Source organism: Eleutherodactylus coqui, chromosome 8, assembly GCF_035609145.1.
Source record: "Eleutherodactylus coqui strain aEleCoq1 chromosome 8, aEleCoq1.hap1, whole genome shotgun sequence".
NCBI lineage: Eukaryota > Metazoa > Chordata > Amphibia > Anura > Eleutherodactylidae > Eleutherodactylus > Eleutherodactylus coqui.
This window is the reverse complement of record NC_089844.1, coordinates 76749548-76760941: the sequence shown is the minus strand read 5'-3', so window position 1 is coordinate 76760941 and position 11394 is coordinate 76749548.

Sequence of the window (11394 nt, the reverse complement as noted above, 5' to 3'; positions counted from 1 at the left end):
GCTGCAACGTATGAACAGATATAGAAGAGACACAGTAAGCAAAAAATGTTTCATTATTTCATCGGTTTGCTCGGCTTTTCTTCTCGTTGGTAAAAAAAAAAAAAACAATTGCTGATGGTTTTCAGTTTTTGGCTGCCTTCACACACACGCTTTTTCTGTTTACTCGTGAAAAACGCCATAAATTTAAAGAATTTTTCATTGCGTTTTTTGCAAGCATGTTTGGTGGCATTTTTTCACTTTCTTTCATTTTGTAACGTTTTCAAGTCCTATTGTGATTAATTTGAAAAACAAGCCATTGTCCCAAAAGTGCTTTTAAAAAAAAAACGCCAACAACAAAAATGCAGTTTGTAGTGTGTTTTACTGTTGACGTTCATGCAATGTCTGGCTGCGGCGTCTTGGGCCATTTTCAGGCAAGAGTATTGTTACACATCCATAATACGAATCTATATTGCACACGTATCGCGGATGACATTACAGCCGTGTTTGTTGTATTTTCTTAGTATTTGATCTGTTTTGACCTTTTGTATGTTTTATTTTCTATTGACTAAATGCAAGCCGAACAGTATAAGACTATCTCCAAAGACCTTGGTATCCCAACTTCAACAGTTTAAGATGTTATCAAGAAGTTTGCTACTCATGCAACAGTTAAGGACCTTCCAGAGCTTTGTGATAGGTGGTTCGAAATGTAGCAAAGAAACAATGCACAATATCCAAAGAACTTTAGGCTGAGTTGGACACATCTGGAGTCCACCCGTTCCATATGCCACACACTGAACAAAAAAAAGGGCTCTACAGGCGAAGGACAATGAGGTCCCCACAGTTTTCCAAAAGTTACATAGACAAACCACAATTCTTCTTGGAAAATATTCTATGAACAGATTGAACTAAACTAGAGCTCTTCAGCAATGTGTACCAGCATTGTTTATAGTCAAAGAACATGATGAAATTGCCTACCTAATGGAGCCTTGTGTGGTGCAGAGTGTTAAGGCAGCAGTTGAAGGTTGCGGGTTCAATACCCGCTTGGTTCAGGTAGCCGGCTCAAGGTTGACTCAGCCCTCCATCCTCCTGAGGCTGGTAAAATGAGTACCCAGCTTCCTGGGGGGGTAAAAATGACTGGGGAAGGCAACCACCCCACAAAAACAGTCTACAAAGAGACTCACCCTAGGAGTCGGTTACGACTCGGTGCTTGCACCAGGGGACTTTACCTTTAGTTTTACCTACAATGAATCATGATGGAGGATCCATAATGTTGTGCGGCTTCTTTGCTGCCTCTGGGACAGAAGATCTTTGAATATGTTACAGGAATATGTGTTTCAAGTGTAAGAAAACTGGGTTTGACTCAAACAAAATGGATCTTACTGCAGGATAGTGACCCAAAGCACACATCCAAAAGTACACCGACATGGTTAATAAGGAAACAAATTGCCTTTTCTGTTCTTCTAAGTGGCCAGCATTGAGTCCTAATTAGAGATGAGCGAACGTACTCGGATAAGCACTACTCGTCCGAGTAATGTGCTTTATCCGAGTACCTCCCCGCTCGTCCTGAAAGATTCGGGGAGCGCCGCGGAGCGGGGAGCTGCAGGGGAGGAACGGAGGGGAGATCTCTCTCTCCTTCTCTCCCGCCCGCTCTCCCCTGCTCCCCGCCGCAACTCACCTGTCAGCAGCGGCGCTCCCCGAATCTTTCAGGACGAGCGGGGAGGTACTCGGATAAAGCACATTACTCGGACGAGTAGTGCTTTACCGAGTACGTTCGCTCATCTCTAGTCCTAATCTCAATCCAATTTAAAATCTTTGGAGAGAGCTGGGAAATGGAATCTGCAACCATTCAAGAGCTTGAGCGAATTGCAGTTGAAGAAACTCCCAGCAGAAAGGTGCAAGAAGCTTACAGATGGATACAAAAACCATTTACTGGTTGTCATTGTTGCCAAATCTTGTGATATCCCTGAGATGGGATCTTGTATTCAAATGCTAAGGCTGTGATGCCCTGTAAACAGGCTGACTGCCACCTGTAAACACAGACCCAGCATGGAGAACCGAGGTGCAGCGCTGGACATGCGGGGATCCAGGAGAGGTGAGATTAGCCTTTCTCAGTATGTTTAGCCATGGGCAGTAGCAATTTTAGGATATAGTATTACTCCCCTGTTATCCTGGCCATGTCATAATACTAGGGTTATTTTATTTCTTTTTTAGAAATGTCTGCATGCACGTTGGCAAGTAAACTTTTTTGTTGAATTTGTTTGGAATTGCTGTTAAAATATTCTAATGATAGAAAGTTAGTACTTATTAACTTATTTCTGGAGATATTGACTTTTTTATACTAAAAAAATCAAAGACGACGATAATGTTGACCACATCTATAGCTGTCTTCCCTGACCTTGCCTGAGTGGAGAGGGGAACAAGCTGCTGCCAGACATTTCTGACACTGAATTAAAGAGACTTGCCATTAGAAATTGGCCTATTTGTTTATATTAAAGTTTTATTGTAAACCTTTTTTTTCTTGCACGTTTTTTGTCAAATCTGAGCCTCATATCAAGGCTTTCACAAACTATAAGGGTGGTTTCACATCTGTGTCTGTCTCTCAGTCTTTATTTTTTGTTTTTTTTAATAGAAAAATTAAGCAAACTGAACATAAGAGAGCAATACTTTTTTTTTGCTCTCCATGTGGGTTCAGTTTGACTCCATTCCATTCACTTCCAGTTTTTTTTTTTTAATGGAAAAAAGTCCAGCTTACAGCGTTTATTGTTCCTGGTAGGTACTGTTGTATTATGTCGCCACCAGAAGTAAGGGGTGGCAACATAATGCAGCTGTCAGAAAATTTATTAACACTCCCAGCCTCTGATTGACTGGGGGTTTGTCACCGGTAAAGCTGGGAGCGGCAGCCTCACCTCTAAAGCTGCGGCGCTTAGGGCTGTGGAACAGCCTGTCACATGCTGTCCCCAGCTTTAGCGGAGGCACCCACTGATGGCAACTCTGCTCCCCTGCCTCCACTGCCTTCAGCAGCTGTCACGGGCGCCGCTGCCGAGAGGACTATGGGGAGCTGAGTAGCCGTCAGCGGTCGTATTTTCCCCCACGCTCCAAAGGCGCTGATGCCGACAGACGCACTCCTTTGCCCAATGGAGCACAGGGTATGGATGTTAGCACTTGCAGCCAGGAGCACAGAGGGGAGACCGCTGGCGGGGGGTAGACTGCGCGTTCGGCCATATGCGGTTACACCCCACCCCCGGGGACTGTGACAGCTGGGCCGCCGATAGCAGAGATGCGAATCCGCCAGGGGACTAGTGAGAGTGGACCTGCGAGAGCAGGTGACAGCAGCGGGGTAGGGAGCTCCGTCCGAGACGCCGCAGGACACCAGCCTTTGAACACTGACAGCGCCAACAGGGACAGGGCGCTTTTCAGTGTGATGTGCAGCCGGCCCCTCTCCATCATGCTCCCCTCTGCGCTCTGTGGACCCTGCTGTCGGTGAGTATGGCCCTCGCCTTCCCCACTCTTCCATAGTGTGCTATGCAGCCAATCGGTAGCTAGGGGCCTGACAGGGGCATTCCCTCCTGCTAAGGGCTGTCAGACCCCTAACTTCCGGTAGTGTCAAGGTACAATAATACCAGCAAACTGAAGGGCTTTTGTCTGCCTTCACTGTTGAAAAGCAAAATAGTAGGGGACCTCAGAGGGGCAGGGATGAGGAGGGAGAGGGAGAGGGAGAAGCCCAGCCACCATCCACCAGTCAGGAGTGTGCATTGTGTATTTTGTGTATTGTGCTGGCTTGGGGGAAGAGCTCTGGCAAACCTCCCAAAGTGAGACTTGTGGAGTGTGCTCTGGCCTGCATATCCAATAATCAGCTACTCTACACAAAAAAATATATTTGCATGTATACATCAGTTCTGCTTCAGTTTGTAATCGGTCCACATTCAGTTAAAAACTGATCAGTTTTAAAAGGACTCCAAATACAGATATGAAACCACCCTGACTTCAAGTCCATATGTAATGGGGATTTCCTTTTAAGTAGTTGTACTATTTTTCTTCTGTAACATTTTATTTAAGTTGTGTACTTCCAGAGACCAGGGAAAGGACATAGGATGGTTGGGATGGAATTCGATGTGGAGAGGAAAAGACGTTCCAGTCAATGTAACAGTGGTATCCTATGTACGCTGGTTACTCAGGAGTTTTTTGTGCCGCTACATTGTGCCATGAGAAGCTTCATGTGAGGCCTCTTCTGGTTGTCCCCCAGCCTGTGAGCCCTGGAGATGTGTTGGATCCAGAGCAAATCGTAAAGGTGCACTGCTGCTATTTTCGCCATCCTGATCCGGAACCGAGACAAATCGGACTGAACCACAACGAGTTTATTGCTGTAACCATTAATAAAGAAACTTACTATTGGAGCATTCATCCAGAGATGTCATCCTTCCAACCTGCCACAAACCTGTGCTGTCTTGCGATAGAGCTTTCACCCAGTGATTTCCTTTCCTGGAGGTGCTGTTGCATTACTTCCTGGGAAGCCTCTGTGGTCTCTCCTCCACCAAGCCATTGGGCGGACATGCTTGAGGAAGAATATCCTATAGGCACTCACTGGTTTTCAGAGGCGATAGGTAATGGGATCCATTGATGGCCAGGACTGTAGCTGATAATTCTTCAATAAAGCACTGGGAAGAGAGTTCCCCGTACTACATCTTACCTAATGGGACTTAAAAAAATGGGCCCGGGGGGACGCTTCTTTAAGCTGTCTCTTAACTGTTCTTTTCCATGCTGCTCCTATCGCTGGATCTCAGATCCGCTAGGTACAGACTATGGATATAATCAAGGGGCATTGACTTATACAGAGAGAAGATTTTACGTACGGCCTAAACATTTCTTCCATATCTTTGTAACAAAATGTCACGAGGGTCACAAGGTGCATTTTTAAGTGAAGTCGATGGATAAAGCAGTCTATTTTGCTTGCAGTGTTGTCGCTGAACTAACAGAGAAATGAAAGCTGTAAGAGGAATAAAATGTATTAACGATACAAAATGTGAGAGAAATGAACTTTTCAGAAAGTGCCAGTGCATGAAGCTGACATTTCCATATTATGAGTTCTGGTTTGAAATAAAATCTTTTAAAATTGGTTTCAGATAAAAGAAGAAAAACTCTATACAGATGGTTCTACATAATGTCATCGGCACGTCTCACTCCTGCGCTCGGCACTTCGTATGACATTCTGCCGTGTCCTTTCCCTGCTTACAGTATTTCAGAGGCTTTGAGGCTCTGTACACCTTCGGCATTGCTAAAGGAACCATGACAGCTTTGCCAAATCCAATTGTAATACGTGATCCACGTTGACCTTAACCCTTTAGCGACCAACCTATTTTGCACCTCAATGACCACCAATTTTATTTTTATTTTTTTACATCGTTGCGTTCCAAGAGCCATAACCTTTTAATTTTTCCATTGACAGTCATATGAGGCCTTCTTTTTCTTGGGACAAGTTGTATCTTTTAGTGGTGCTACTTCAGAGTACATATAATGTATTGTTTAACTTTTATTAACTCTCTTAGGGGAAAAAAGAGAATTCCACTTTTTTTTTTCTTTTCCGGATTTACAGTACGGTAGGAATGAAATATTCCCTTTTTATTCTGCTGGTCAAGATGATTACAGCAAAACCAAATTTATATATTTTTTTCAGTCTGTGTTCGTACTATCCACAACTAGGTGATATACCCAATTGGGGAAATCAGTGAGTTATATATATTTTCTTATTAGTTTGGCACAATAAAAACCCTTTTTGTAAAAAGAAAAAAATGCATTTTATTTCCATCACCACTTTTCACGGCGCATAACATTTTTCTTTTTCATCAGATAAACTGTGGGAGGCCTTGTTTATTGTGAGCCAAGCTCTAATTACGGGGTTAAATGGTTGGGACTGGAGGTCTCTCTGCTACAGTTTGTTAGAACCATAGCCCAGCTGTCAGTAGACAGCGAGCCGTAGCTTTTGCCGATATAGGACTTCTGTGACGGTCTTAGACTAGACCGCCATGTATTTACAACTGCCTCAGACCCCTTAATGACTGCTGTAAAAACCTGTGGACTGGTCTATACGGGATAAAGGCGATTGCCTGGAATCCAGTATCATTGACTGCAAAACTAGTGCTGCAGGCTGAGCTGTTCTTGCAGCCAAAAGTACTAAAAAGGCAGATGGAGCCCCCAACTAGAAGTGCGTTCAGAGTTTTACTACTTTTCCTGGTGGACATGACGGAAATGAATGGGTCAGCTGTATCAATTTGGTTGCATTATTAAAAAATAGCTAAACATTGGAAGTTCTGTGCTTTTAGGCTACAGTTAAGAAACATCACATTGCAAATGTCCAGGATAATAATTTTGATGCTCATTCACTTCTGATTTTTGGTCATCAAGGGCAGAAACTGAAATGCTTTGGTTTGGCATCAGACAATTCAGGCAGGTAATATTCTAGGGTCATCTTTGATTCACGCGTGAATATGTAGGCATCTATAATTGGTACACTAGTATAAGGCCTGTTGGCGGTTCACTATTATCTGGGTGGATGACACATTGTTATGGGAGCATCGATGATTGACTCAGTGTTAAGGTGATTGCTATTCCTGAAAACAAAGATCTGGTACCGTGTTAGCCAGTAGAGCAAACTGTGATTGTTCCCAGCAAGAGAAACCAAGTAATCTTGTAGATATGATACCTTTTAATGGCTAACAAAAATACATGATGTAGTAATGGCAAGCTTGCGGTTTATGCGTAATTGGGAAGTGTGAGACATTTATTGCTCAGATAAGACCCCCATCAACAGTAATTTAGGGACCATAAACTTTCACTCCCTTATCAGTGTTTAGCTAAGAATGTCAGTGTACCTCTTGTAGCAATTCTAGGCTGCCGACCTTTCCCCCTCCCAACAGTAATTTAGGGACCATAAAACTTTCACTCCGCTATCAGTGCCTAGACAAAAAAAGTTTGTTTGCTGTTGCAGAATTCCTTTTAAGTGCGAACCAATCACATCCATATCTGTGCCTTGTCATAAGTATGTATGTTGTAAGTGTGTATAAATATTCATGCCTCTTCAGATCCAATCCATTTAAGCCTGAAGAAGAACCCTGCATTGGTTCGCAAGCTCGCTATTATTACATCATGTATTTTTGTTAGCCATTAAAAGGTATCATATCTACAAGATTACTTGGTTTCTCTTGCTGGGAACAATCATATTTTGATATTCCTGAGACATAGGAGACTGTTGCACTGTTATGGGGACATCTGTTGCTGGTACACTATTGGGTACAGTTATGGCCACACTTACGGCAGGAGGACACAGTCTGATCAGGATGCGATTGTGATGCATTCAAAAACTGAAAGTAGTTAACTATATGCGTTTTTTGTCACCAAGTTGAGGTTGCATTGCACTGTAAGGGTAGTGGAGATGGTGTGGGGTTTTTTTTGTGCGGCAGAAATCGGCACCAAACTCCACATCAAAAACAGCACCACCGTGGATTTTGACGTGGATCCGCAGCCGACTTCAACTGAAAGGGTGAAATCTGCTGCTGATCCTCCTAAAATGAAGTCAAATTCTGCACCAAAGGTGGCCAAATGCTTAATCAACAGCCGACAAAATCAAAACCTCAATCGAGCTCCGTCTCAATATATGTGCTGCATATCAAAATTGCCATATAAGATAATAAAAAATGGACTTGCTACAGCTCAAAGCCGCATCACAACTCCATCCTGACTGATTCATGTGTCCTTACCCTTAGCTTTCTAGAAATTTTGTTAGGGACTCTAATTTTTCACTAAACAAACTCAATATATTATCACTAGCAAAACACTTGAAAACTGCAATTGACATCACAACCCCTGGGTGCCCACACCTAGATGCACATCACATAGCCCTAAACTGACAGCGTATTGCTAAATCATGTTGTTGTTTTTTTCTTTCCAAGCTGGGCATCTCATGCCACAGATTTTGGGATATATTGAGCCAAGAGGAAAGAGAAGGAAGGACACATCTGTAGATGTGTCAGTGACACATTGTTGTGGAGACATGAGGCTGGAACATTGCTGTTGGCGAATTTTTGGGTAAATGTGCCACATTGGCCTGCAGTTTGCTTGCTCCACTATGGCATTGTGGGTACCATCATACCTATTTTTGATTTCCATATCCCTTCATTGAGATGTTTACACCACTGACTTCAGTCTATTGTACACTATCCTACCAAAAGTATTTGGGCACCTCTATCATTATAATGGATTGTTTCTTATTAGCATGTCACAAGTCTTAAACCAAGCTACAGAAGATGCAGACCCGTGGAGATGTCCTCTCTAGTTTGTGACGGGAACTGCTCGCTGTAGGATGTACGGGTTATGTCGCTGCGCAAAAGCCAAGCAATGCATCAGCGCATCTACAATGGTGCAAGGAACATAGTAGGGGACAGTTAAGTAATGGAAGAACATTCTATGGAGAGATGAATCACACTACTCCATCTTTACACCAGATGGATGTTCCTGGGTGTGGAGGACGCCTGGGGAAAGCATTTTGTTTGAGTGTGTTGTGGCCCGGGGAATGGCTTATCTAGTATGGTCTCGGTTCTTTTGTTGTAGTGGCAAGAACCATGAACATGGAGGTATACCTTGACACTCCGAGTGTGTTGTGCCAACAGTTAAGTACAACGGAGGTTCCATTATGGTAAGAGGATGTTTTATGTGGCGTGATCTTAGTCTGCTGGCTGTAATGGCAAAGACCATGAACATGGAGGTGAACCATGACGTTCTAGATTATTATGTGCTGCTGCCAATGTGGTAATACTCTGAAAATGGTCAGCCATACTCCCAACAGGACAATGTGCTTTGTCACAAATCCAATGCTGTTTTACATTGGTTTGAGGATATGGATCTTCCACCATTGGACTGGCTGCATAGAATCATGACCTGAACACTACTGAACATTTTTGGGATGCACTGGAATGTCGAGTCAGGAAATATGAACAGCGTCCATGTTCATTGAGAGACATCGCCAGACATTTATAAGATGAATGGAGGGAAATACCAGCTGAAGTGTTTCCGACATTCGCAGAAAGTACAGTAAAGAGAGTTTTCGATGACAGGGCTAAAGGAGGCCCCACTACATGTAAATAAATGCTACTTTTGATTCTGGCTCAGGCATCCAATTACTTTTGGTAGGATAGTGCAGCTCTAGTACAAGCCAATGAATGTATGAAATGTATCTATGTTTGTAGCACCCCGACACTATAGCCCTGTGTGAACCCAACCTATTATTATCACATCTCCCATAAATACATTCGGGTTTTCATCAGCATGTAAAGACAGAAACAATTTACACTAAGTAATGACTGTTCCTGGAGCGTGAAGAAAAATATAATTTATACATAAGTGGATTAATAAATTAGGAAAAACTCACACCACATCTTCTATCCCCTAAACACAGAAGAGATACGGCACAGGCAGAATTTCAAATTCGCTCTTATAATGATCTCCCCATATGGATTATCCCAGATTAGGCCTCAGAGGATCATTCTAATGCTTTTTACTCACTGGCTTTCTCTAATAAAATAGCCAACTGGGATTTGACTTTTAGGATTTGGATAATAGATTTAGAACAGCAAGCACTGAATCAATCCTTAAATGTAACACTTTGAAACAGATCCTTTCAGTATAAGTACACAATACCTCAAACAATAACGCCATAAGTGGCACATTGCACCACATTTCTTGAGATGGACCGTTTGTTCGTATATTTTGCTCACCATAAGCATTTAGTCAGTATATGAACTTTAAAGGGGTCTTGTCACATTGAAAATGCATTCTATTCTGCAGGCATGATGTTCTAGATCAGCAGGAGAGGAGCAGATTGATATATAGTTCTGTAGGAAAAGATTCGGTATCCTTTTTAATATATTGATCTAAACCTCTGCACTTTCTGAGTCCAGGAGTCCAGTGGGCTGTCCAACTTAGTGGCTGACAGCTATCCTTGTATGTAAACTCATGTGTGCAGCACTGTGGAATATGTATGCGCTATATAGATGAGTAAAATAAGATAAATGAGTAAAATAAAATAAGGAACAGTTGTCAATCAGTGAGTGAGACCGCCCACTGGACTCTTTAAGTCCAGAATGAGAAGAGGTTCAGATCTATAAATTACAACATATGTGGAATCATTTCCCATAAAACTATATCAGTCCGCTCAGCATTTTTTACTCTGTGCTGCTTACAGAACGAACTGTATTTTCAACATGACCGGTTACTTTTAAGGATAGATTTGCCTTTACAGGACATTGGGTAATTGGCCAAAGCAGTGTAAAAGAGAGGGAAACTGAAGCAAACTTTAAAGTTTCTGCAGTTTATTAACCCTTTCCAATCTAATTTGTATCCTGGTTTTCCTAGGGGGCTTACTCTTTTTCTGACGTTATACAATGGCGCTATCTGCTGGCTAAAGCCAGTACTGCAGGAGTTGACATGTTGGATTGGCTCCGACAGCAGAGAGGCTGGCAATATATAGTAAGAGAACCCCGACGGATGTCTTCCAACATCAGAGCTGTACAGCCTTAAAATAATGTCTTCAGTGGTCAGACAGTGGATTAGAAAGGGTTAAGCAGCAGCCTCCAAAATGTTAGTTGTTACATAGCAAAGGAGAGCACAGCATGTGGGTACTGCTGGTAAATCTCCATGCCCATATGATGTCTGTACGTGCAATCTCTTTCAGAGAGGGTCAAAATGCTAAGTCTTGAGAGGTGTATCCAATATGCAATGATTACTAGACCAAAAGTAGTCCAAGGAAGGAATAGCAGTGAAATGGCGACAAGATCATGTGGGCACTCAACGCTAATAGATGCATATGGGGAGCAAAGGCTAGTCCATCTGGTCCAATCCCGTAGAAGATCTACTGTAGTACAAATTACTAAAAAAATGAATGCTACTTATGATGGAAAGATATGATGCCCAGCTGCGGCTATATGCTGGTTATCCATATGGACCCCTCTCTACCGCCCAAAACACCTACCATGTGCATCTGAGTATTCGCACTGAACCATGTCGCAATAGAAGAAGGTGGCCTGGTCTGGGCAGAGCAGTCATATTTCCTTTTACACCATCTGGGTGGCGGTTTCAATTTACTTACTGTTAAAATAACAATGTAGTAAAGAGTTATGACATTTACTTATATAGTATTGTGCAATCTGGTGTTTTAGGTCCACCTAATGAGCTGAGTGTTGGACAACACACATCCTCAGTCAGAGTCCCCAAAGCACAGTATTCCTCTGTTCCCTACAGAGCAGCCATAGAAATAGCTACCTGCCCTGCCTATCAAGGAATGAGCAGAGACTTTGCAGTACATGTCAGTATAGCTGAGAAGACTTCTACAGGGGAAGTAAGAAGGGGTTATATTTAGCCAGCTGCCAG